Source organism: Nelumbo nucifera, chromosome 2 (genome assembly GCF_055504915.1).
Source record: "Nelumbo nucifera cultivar China Antique chromosome 2, China Antique-T2T, whole genome shotgun sequence".
NCBI lineage: Eukaryota > Viridiplantae > Streptophyta > Magnoliopsida > Proteales > Nelumbonaceae > Nelumbo > Nelumbo nucifera.
Genome location: NC_142650.1, coordinates 14,836,768 through 14,847,750, shown reverse-complemented (window position 1 = coordinate 14,847,750; position 10,983 = coordinate 14,836,768).

Here is a 10,983-nt window from a genome sequence, read left to right as displayed (position 1 = left end):
GCAAAATAAAGTGGCTGATGCACTTAGTAGGCGTGTAGCCCTCATCAAGACCCTCAGCGTTGAGATTGTGGATTTTGAGTGCCTAAGAGACTTATATGCCCAAGATGAAGACTTCCAACAGGTATGAGAGAAATGTGTGAATAAGCAGTCAGCAGAAGACTTCTTTATTTATGACGGGTTTCTTATGAAAGGGGAACAGTTGTGTATCCCTTGCACCTCCCTCCGCGAAAAGATCATCAGGGATTTGCATGGGGGTGGACTAGCATGACACTTGGGAAGGGACAAAACAATAGAAGCTGTTAAGGGGCGATATTACTGGCCGAAATTGAGAAGGGACGTCTCTACCATAGTAAGCAGGTGCTATGTTTATTAGACATCTAAGGGACAAACCCAGAACACAGGTCTCTACATGCCCCTACCCGTTCCTACTGCTATATGGAAAGACTTGTCCATGGATTTTGTTCTCGGCTTGCCAAAGACCTAGAGGAACATGGACTCCATCTTCGTAGTGGTTGATAGGTTCTCAAAAATGGCTCACTTCCTCCCATGCAAGAAAACTGCAGATGCATCCGCAACACCCAAATTATTTTTCAGGGAGATTGTTCGCTTACATGGGGTACCCAAGACCATTACTTCAGATCGTGACACACGGTTCCTTAGTCACTTTTGGATGACCCTGTGGAGGTTGTTTGATTCATCACTTAATTTCAGCAATACAGCCCATCCGCAGACAGATGGACAAACAGAAATGGTAAATCGAACCTTAGGGAATTTAATTTGCAGCATATGCCGGGAACGGCCGAAACAGTGGGATTTCGCCATAGCCCAGGCCGAGTTTGCCTATAACAATGCAATGCATAGTTCTACAGGCAGATCCCCATTCTCCATCATGTACATGAAGGTCCCTAACCATGCACTGGATTTAGTGAAACTACTCAAGGTACCCAGCGCCAGTATCTCAGCAGAGCAGATGGCAGAACAAATCCGGTCCGTCCAAGATGTCGTGAAGCAGAAGCTAGAACAATCCAACGCCAAGTACAAGATGGCCGCAGACAAACACCGCCGACCTCAAGTGTTTGATGTAGGTGATGAGGTTATGGTCTTCTTAAGGAAGGAAAGAATTCCCGTAGGTACCTACAACAAGTTGAAGCCTCGGATGTATGGTCCATACAAGATCGTGAAGAAGATTAATGATAATACCTATATAGTGGACCTACCAGATCATATGGGTATATCCAAGACCTTCAACGTTGCTGACCTTCACCGGTACCTGCCAGAGATAACACTTGCCTATCCTCATCACGACTCGGGGTCAAGTTCTCTCCAAGTGGGGGAGAATGATGGAGGCCCATCCCAAGGCCCATCTCACTCCTAGGGGCGGCAGCTCCTAGGATAAGGCCAAGAGTCCAAGATAAGCCAAGAAAAGATAATTCAAGATCCATCAAGACTCTTCCAAGACTCCAAGACTTGTCAAGAATCCAAGCTTATCAAGACTCTTCCAAGATTAGCAAGAATTCAAGACTTCAATCAAGATCCAACAAAGACTCCAAGAAGCATCAAGAAATCCAAGACTCCCAGATTCATGCATAAGGAGAACCAGGGAGATCGGACGGTGGAAGATCAAGCCCAAGAATTCCAAGAGGGTTCGACCTTATCAAGACAGCCCAAGAAGATCAAGATCAAGATCAAGACTCATGTTCTTTCCTAGTTCTTTTACAATTCCCAAATGTATTATAAATACTGCTATTTTCCCAAAGTTATTCATCAATTTCTTACTTCAGATTTCAGAATTTCTTCAAGTTCTCTTCTTCCTATTTTCGCCACATTTTCTCTCTCCTAGAGAAATCGTGTTATTCGCTAGGTGCTAGCGAACGCCCGATGCTTGCATAGCCAGCTCCGGTTCTCATTGCTTCAACGCTGCGTCAAATCTAATTAGTCGTGGATGCATTGGAATTACACTTAAACCTTGCACAAAAGGGAAAATATAAGACTATGCAAAATGCCTTTGATTCACAGAAAAAATAACTTTGATATGGTTTCTTGTGAGTTAACTTCTTCACATGGCACTCAATTCCTGAACAATATTTAGTGGTATGCCCCTTTGTCGTCATCATCATCATCATCATTATTGTTATTTATGATGATAAATTTGGAATGCACCCAAATCACTCCTATTATTTGAAAATTATTATAAAGGTTTTTTAATTATATTGCCTCTTAATTTTGGATTAGATATGGCAACAACTTCTATCAATATATAACTTTAGTTTAGCCCGTAGCTAGCTGCTGTTGCTTTTTGGTCATGCAGCTTGAATCTATTTTAGCTTCTGTTGCATTACCATGACCAAAATACTTATCTGGTTTCAAATTTTGTGCGTATAAATCAGTTAGAATTACAATCACGTCATTGCTTTGTCTTTCATGCAATCCCTAAATTTAATTTCCGTGAGACTCAGTTTAGAAGGAGTATAAATACAAATATATAGAGTGAAAAACTCTATATTTTGAATTATTTTATATGTATTTTTATTGTACATATTTGTATTTATATTTTTTTTAAATTGACCTAAGGCTCAATTTGAAATGAGTATAAATACAATTTTATAGAGTGTAAAACCTTGTATTTTATATTATTTTATTTGTATTTACAATTTATATATTTATATTTATATTCCTTCCAAACTGAGCCTAATGTTCATTCCAGATGCAGGATGAATTATGTCACAGCATTTCCTTCGATTTACTATCTGTTAGACAGAGTTACAGAGAGACCCATTTCAGTTCAATAAACGTACTAATAGGTTAAAGGCTTAATTAATATTAGATAATAATACAATCCAAAAGCCACTCAAGACAAAGGACGAACTAACCAAATGGAGTCTCTTAAAGGGAGAGAAGACCCGAATCTTCAAGACAAGGTTGGCAAAATGATTCCCACTTCTTGAACAAGGTGGTAGATTATACAGTGATCTTCGGATGTAATTGCTAATAACTCCAGCCTTGCTTGCAGGTTCAACCAAGGATTGGAAGAAGAAGACATGGGGAAGCTGGCATGGATCATCGGAGAGACGTCTGGTATTGAACACGGAAGGCGGCCGTGCCCATTTTCCCAATGGTCTAAACGTTTTGAGGGATTTCTGTAGATTGATTGGATGATGAATATCTTCATTGATTTGAGCAGAATAGCCCCACGAGATGGAAGTCCAATTCTTTTCCTAGTCGTAATAGATGGTTTGTTGCAAGTGTCGAGATGAATCGACATTTGCAGTTAAGGGTGTCAATCAATTGGTTTTGGATTGGATCCAATCCGATTCAAATCTTATTAAATCGAATTTTGACAGTCAATTATAATTATTGTATTGGGCTAATCCAAAATAAATTGGTCCATATTATTATTGGTCTGAATTGGACCTAAACCAAATTTCTAATAATCCAATCATGAAGCCAAACCTTTGTCCAATTTGAAACCGATCAGAACTGAAACCGGCACAAAATCACTTTTATAAAAGTATGTTTATGAAAACATTTTTTACAAAAATACTTCTATGAAACCATTTTCACAAAAGTACTTTTATGAAAGCATTTTTACAGAAGCAATTTTATAAAAAGTACTTTTACGAAAACACTTTAATAAAAGCACTTTTATAAAAATACTTTACAAGAAAGCACTTTTATAAAAGAACTTTTATGAAAGTACTTTTTAGTTTTTATAAAAGCACTTTTATGAAAGTACTTTTATGGAAATACTTTTACGAAAGCACTTTTACAAAAGCACCTTTTACAAAAGTAGTTTTATAAAAGCACCTACAAAAGTACTTTTATAAAAACACTTTTATAAAAGCCCTTCTACAAAAGTATTTTCATTAAAGTGTTTTGATGAAAACACTTTTACAAAAGTGTTTTTTCAATACCGAAAGGGTATATTTTTATAATTTTCAGATTTTCTTCATTTTAATATATTTTTATAATTTTTTATATTTCATTCGATTTAGATTGGATACAATCCAATCCATTTACATTTTAATGGATTGGATTGGATTTGGACAGTATTGGATCTAGTCCATTTGTGAGTAGACTCACATTGGAATCGATTGGACTGGACCAAATCCAATCCAATTGACACCTCTATTTGCAGCTTCCATGAGGTGTCCAAGGGACTGATAACGATCCATACAAGGAAAAATGGGATCCACTAGATCAAGGTCGTGGTGGGAGAGAAAAGAGCTTGACGGTGAGCTGATAAGAAACCTGATATATCCCCATGAAGATCAGTCTACATGCAATTAGAAACTATTAGAGAATAACATTCGTTGTAACTACCGAAAACTCTAGAAAATGAAACTTCTAGAGCATGCATTTGCCCACGTGGACCTCTTTGTAATCTGTAAATACATGTTTTACCAAGTTAATGAATTATTCACATTTATTGCCATTCTTTCGTATCTGACACCATTCTTACGTGGTATTAGAGCTATAAAAGACTATAAGACTCTTCCCTCTATTTCAACTTTCAAGAAAGTCCATCACCATCGTCTTTTGGCGTACTCTAAATTTGAAACTGCGAATTATTTTCTTGTCCTTTGTCTCCACTGTACTCTAAATTCGTGGCTGTTGATTCTTTTCTCTCTCTCTCTTCACCACAAGAAAATGGCAGCACATATCAGCTCATCCAATGTAATCGATCCATCATCACTGTATTTCTCGCAATCGTCTGACAATCCTAGATGCATTCTTGTGCCTTCTCCGTTGACAGGAGACAATTTCCGACTTGGTAACGTTGCAATGAAAAATGCATTCCGTGCCAAGAACAAATGCAATTTCGTAGACAGATCTTTGCCCCATCCTCCACGATCATCCGCATATGAAAATGATTGGATCAAGTGTAACGCAACGGTTGTTGCCTGGATCTTTAACTCACTGAACAAAGAGATCTATGAGAATGTTGCGTTTATAGATTCAACATTTGAAATTTGGAAGGAATTAGAGGAATGATTCTCACAAGGTATCAGTTAAAACATGAATTGGCTTCAAACAATCCACTACATATGTTCACACTGACAGATGGTGATTCCTATACTACAACTTTTGTTTATGTTGATGACGTTATTGTTACTAGCAATAACCCATCCAAAGTCACCTTCTTCAAATAGTACCTTAATGATCAGTTTGGGATTAAGGATATTGGGCCTCTCAAATATTTCCTGGGCCTTGAAATCAATCATTCTGATTCAGCTGTTTTCTTATGTCAACCAAAATACCTTAAAGAAATTCTTCAAGATACTAGCATGACAGAATGCAAACCCAGTCCTACTCCCATGGAAATCTAACGACATTTCACTTATTCAAATAGCCCACCAATCTTTGATCCAGAATGCTTCCACCGCTTAGTGGGTCGCCTTGTCTATCTCACAATCACCAGACCAGATATATGTTATGTTGTTAGCTACCTCAGCCAATTTATGCATGATCCAAGACAGGAGCATCTTGAGGCAGCCTTACGTGTTGTTCTTTATCTCAAAGGGACACTTACACAAGGCATCGTTTCGTCATCCAAATTTGAATTCATTTTACATGGTTTTTGTGACTCCGATTAGGTGAGCTGCCCATTGACCATACGCTCAACAACTGGAAACATCACCATGTTAGGTGAATCACCTCTATCCTGGAAGAGAAGCAACAGACTTATCTCAGGGTCCTCTGCCAAAGCTGAATATGGTGCCATGGTTGTCAAAATCTCTGAACTTCTCTGGTTGAAGCGCTTCCTAGCTGTTTTGGACATACATTTACACAACCCTATGCAATTACATTGTGATAGTAAGGCAGTATTGCATATTGCTGCAAACCCCGTGTTTTATGAATATACAAAATATATAGAAATTGACTATCACTTCATTCGTGAATGCATCTAAAAAGGGGAAATTTAGACATCCCACTTGCCCAATCATTCTCAGCCTATTGATCTTCTCACCAAGGCTCTAACTCATGAAAAATTCACTCAATTTCTATCCAAGTTGGGCATCAATACTTTACATGCTCCAACTTGAAGGGAGTGTTAGTGTTAGAGAATATCACTCGTTGCAACTACCGAAAACTTTAGAAAATGAAACTTCTAGAGCATGCATTTGCCCACGTGGACCTCTTTGTTAATCTATAAATACATGTGTTACCAAGTTAATGAATTATTCACATTTCTTGCCATTCTTTCGTATCTGACACCATTCCAGAGAAAATGAAATGAAATCTAGATTATGTTGTGATCGCTGCCATAAAAGGTGGAATACCTCTTGATACACTTGTCTAGATTATTAACACATACCCATCTCCAACAAATGCCATTTCGAATGAGTTTCCCAAATTTGCTGAAGTGCACTCCAAGTTATGGCTGATGTAGAAGTACTTGTTATGATCATATCTAGATAGAACCTGATCTTCAAGATTGTCGAGAATGACGACTGTGTCATCCTCAACCATCATGTACCATCTCACATCCTCTTGATCCTCAATGAATGTTTCTAATATTACTCAAACCATTTGGCTGGCATGTGTTTATCTTGTGTTCGTTGAATTTTTTGAACTTTTCGATATCCTCAGAAATACGGAAAGAGGGAGAAGATGAAGGACACGGGAGGTAGTTTGTCGGATATCTTTCGAACCAAACAAAACCCTGAGTTATGTTTGGTCGCCACCATGCTTCAAAGTAATGTCTCTTGTTTGTTCATGTATTCACAAAAGCCGCTATGCCAAACACAATGTGAGTGATATTCGTAGCAAAACCAACGAAAGGACTAGTAGTAAACGAACATAATCCTTGTTGTAAGGAAGCAAAGAGCTGCAAAGAAGATTCAAAGAAGGGGTGGGTAGAGAGGAAGATGTATAGTGAATAGAAAACTAGTCCAGATATTGCTAGTGATTTGCCTAGGCGGAATACCACTTCCGGACGCCAATATTGCTGAAACCATACTTGTTGCCAAGGAAATATACATCAAATTGACAAAACCAAATTAAAGGATCAAGTATGGAGCATACTAGCAAGGATTTTGGAGTTGGGTTTATGTTGAAATTTAAATTGGGAAGATATTCAATATAAAACTTTGGAGTTAGGTTTTTATAATCCTCTCTCTCTCGAACGAGGCATCATTTTACATGCTTTGTTGGTGAGTTGGGAAGTTTAGCAGAGTTGTTCTCGTGACTCTAGCTGGAATCAGAGGAAGAACCTTAGAGAGTACTTGTCAGTGTTGGTTACCCAACCAAGGGTTGAAGTTGAATTTGGGAAGGCCCATGACCCCACACATACCCCTTTCTAAAGGCCCAAAAGACCACCAACATTGCTATAACAGAAGCCAAGAAGATTGTTTCATGGAAATTCTATGCTGAAACAAAATCCAAAACAAACCAGGTAAGCTAGGCTAATACAAGGTCTAATAGAGATGAGGAAGAAAATAAAAAGGAGAAAGCAAAACGGGAGTCACGACTGACGAGCTACTATTGGATCCTCGTCTACATAAGAGAAATATCAGTAACAAATTATAGTAGGAATTATTTGAAATCTTGAGACTTGGGAGCTATCTCCAATGCAGCGTTGGTTTTTTAGATTTTGAGAGGGGGAGAAGTTGGTCAATGGAGACCAGGGAAAATTTATTTATATAGGTAGCACTTATCCATCTCCTATGTGTGTAAATAATTTTTCCATCTGATGGAAAGTTTTCAACACTTGGATGGGACAAAAATGTCCCTTTTAATAATGGATTTTATGACTAAAATGGCCATTGTATTATTTACTTGAGAAATAAAAGAACATGGAGAAAGGTAAGTGCATTTACCCTGATAAGTAACTTACCAGAAAGCGAACGAAACCTAAATACAAATGGAGCTCACAGTACAGCTTGAGGATTAAATTTGTCGTTGTTCCATTTTCAAGTCTAATAGGTAACCGATGCATGTAATATGGGGTATTCATGGAGGGAACGGATCTAGTAGGCACAATATAGTAAGCATGTTAAATGAGCATTTGATAAATATTCTAACAACTACCAAAAGTGGTTTTTTATCTTTTTCAATGGTAGACTGGGGGTATTTTAAGGGACAAGTGTCAAAATATTTTCTAAGTACTCATTGAACGTACTTACAACATTGTGCCTACCTGATCCAGACTGATTCATAGAAACGTTCATCACAAATTAGGGAAATAATAAGACCTTTAGAAGAAAGCATTTTTCAATTTCACCTACTTTTTAGTTTCTTGTATTAATCAATATTAACTTTGATATATATTTTGTTTTTTAGTTATTTTCTTTTAACATATAGTCCAATTTGGGATTGTTGACATGGAACTAAGAACACTTTAAATCTGCCGCAAACAACATGTGTACAATGGGCTATGAAACTGAATAAAAAACAAATGCATCAATGATCTATACTGTTCACGTGTCTCACTCCTGATTGGCTTTGGTAGCCCATTGTAATCATCTTGTTTGTATAGCAGATCTTAAGTCATCACAAGGATTAAAATATTGATACATCCAATATCCAAAGTTGAGTATCGATATGTATGTTAATGAAACGACTAATAGTTCTTTTTTTTTTTACTTTTTCTTCATTTTAATAAGAATTATAGGAGTGAGATGCCCAATCAAACCAAGTCATTTGCATTGCTCTGTCTATAATCCTTTGGATCATATGGAAAGAGAGATGTAAGCACATCTAAGAAGGTACGGGTTCTCAATCCTAGGTGCTTATAGAAAAAATAAAAAGAAAAAAGGGCTGAAAGATATCACTGCTCTCACCAATGATCCATCAAAGATGGATGATAACTCTCTAATGCTTTAAGTGTAGAACATCACCCTAAAGTCTCAAAAAGAAACTACAGATTGATTGTTTGAAAATATCCTAATAAAGTTGCTCATAAACTGAATGTGGATGGAACATGAAGGGGAGGAGGTGCTTTATTAATTAAGAAACTATAGGACTCTTATCTTTTCATAGCTCCTATGGACAATCTATTTCCATTTAAGTGGAGCTTTTGGCCTTGTGTCATGGTCTAAGACTTTGTCTCCAAAGAGGTTATAAGGAGATTGAGGTTGAGAGCAACAACAAGTTAGTTATTGACATTCTATTGAGTAACCTGGATTATCTTTGGAACTCCGTTTATATTTTGTGTAGGATTAAGAGTATCATTCAAAGAATGAATATCAGATTTCAACATATATCTTATGAAAAGGAAATTGGTGTAAGAATCTCCTAGCTAATAAAGGACTTGATGAAAGATGCTCTCTAATGGTTCTTGAAAGTAATTCTCAAATTCCAAGAGATTTAGCAAGGTTTATTCCGGAAGATAATTTCAACTTGCCAATTCTCAAAATTGATTAGATTATATTTCTTTCATTTTGGCAGGTTAGAGTTGCTGAGGGAGCTTTGTTTGATTGGGCTTTGGGGCAAGGTGGGCTATGTTCTCAGCTTTTCGAAATTTTCTTTTTTGAAAATGGTTAATAAAAGGTAGCCACCCCTCCGCCTAGAGTAAAATTTGGGGTTAAAAAAGAAAAAAAAAAGAATTTTAGAGATAAGATTTAACATTCCAAAAGAATAAGGATGGTATTGAGCCAATTCAACTAAGACCCTATGAATGAACCAGTTTCTAGTCCTTCCAAGGAGGTAGGGCCATAATGCAATTGGGTCCAGGACCAGTCCATCAAATAACAAATACTAGTGTATTAATTTGTCCGAATTTAAAGAACAATTTCTATAGAAAATTTTATACTTGAAACATTAAACTTCATAATGGGCCTCACCTCACCTGAAAACCAAAAGGGAAAAATGAATTTACTTATTCTCTTTGTGTAAATCTCAATATTGTTCATGATACCAATTGATCTACGGACCCAAATAAGATCAGATCCAACGTCTAAAGACCCAAGCCCTACTAATTGGGGGCAACCAATTTGATTAGGATACAAGGGGTGGCATAATTAAGGAAATAACCTCCTGTAAGTCATATATACGGAAACAAAATCAAAATATAATCCCTACATGGAATTTTGATTATCACATAAAGGCACTGATAAGGCCAAAACCAACTACCAGTTAGAAATCGTCAAGTGGTAGCATGTTGGGGGGTAAAGTTGTCAATTGACAAGCTAACCTATCTTGGTGAGCTGACCTGGTCCTAACGAGATGATCTGAAATCAACTCATAACATGGACAAGAAACACGTGGCTGAGCTGATTAGAACATCAATGCCAACGCACTCCATGCAGGCCCACTGCCTACCACGTGCACATAATGTGTCAATTGAGGACGTAACAAGTGAACTGAGCTCCGACCACATGTAAGAAGCATAACGATTCTTGGATGAAGCCTCTCTCCTATAAATTGGTGAGTCCCTCATTCCTTTGGACAACCGAACATGGTAGTACGCTACTATGAACAAGGCACGCCAAACACCTCGGCACATGGAGCTCTCAAGCTCCCCTTGCAAGCTCTTCAACTCATCACATGGAGCTCTCCAGTTCTCCCTACGAGCTCTTCAGCTCATCACATATAGCTCTCCAGTTCTCCTCACGAGCTCTCTAACTCTCCTCACGAGCCCTCTAACTCTCCACACAAGCTCTCACCTCAACTCACCAAGCTCTCCAGTTCACACTGTTTTCAAAATTGAATCGGACCGGACGGTCGGACCGGAAGAACCAGGAACTGGTCCGTTTTCCTCCAAAGCCGCTTATTCCCTCAAAACCGTTGATTTTGGTTAGCAAACCGCTGAACCGACCGGTTAACTGTTCGAACCGTTCGAATGGTTTTGACCGTTTTCCAATTTTTCATTTTTTTTTATTTTTTTATTTTTTGTCAGAACAGGCTGACCGTTCGGATCAAACGGTCGGACCGTTCAAACCGGTAACCGGACCCCTGACCGGTTCGATCACCGGTTCATTTTTAAAAACCATACCAGTTCACTTTATTTTCCCTTGGTGATTATTGACTTCACCATCAAAA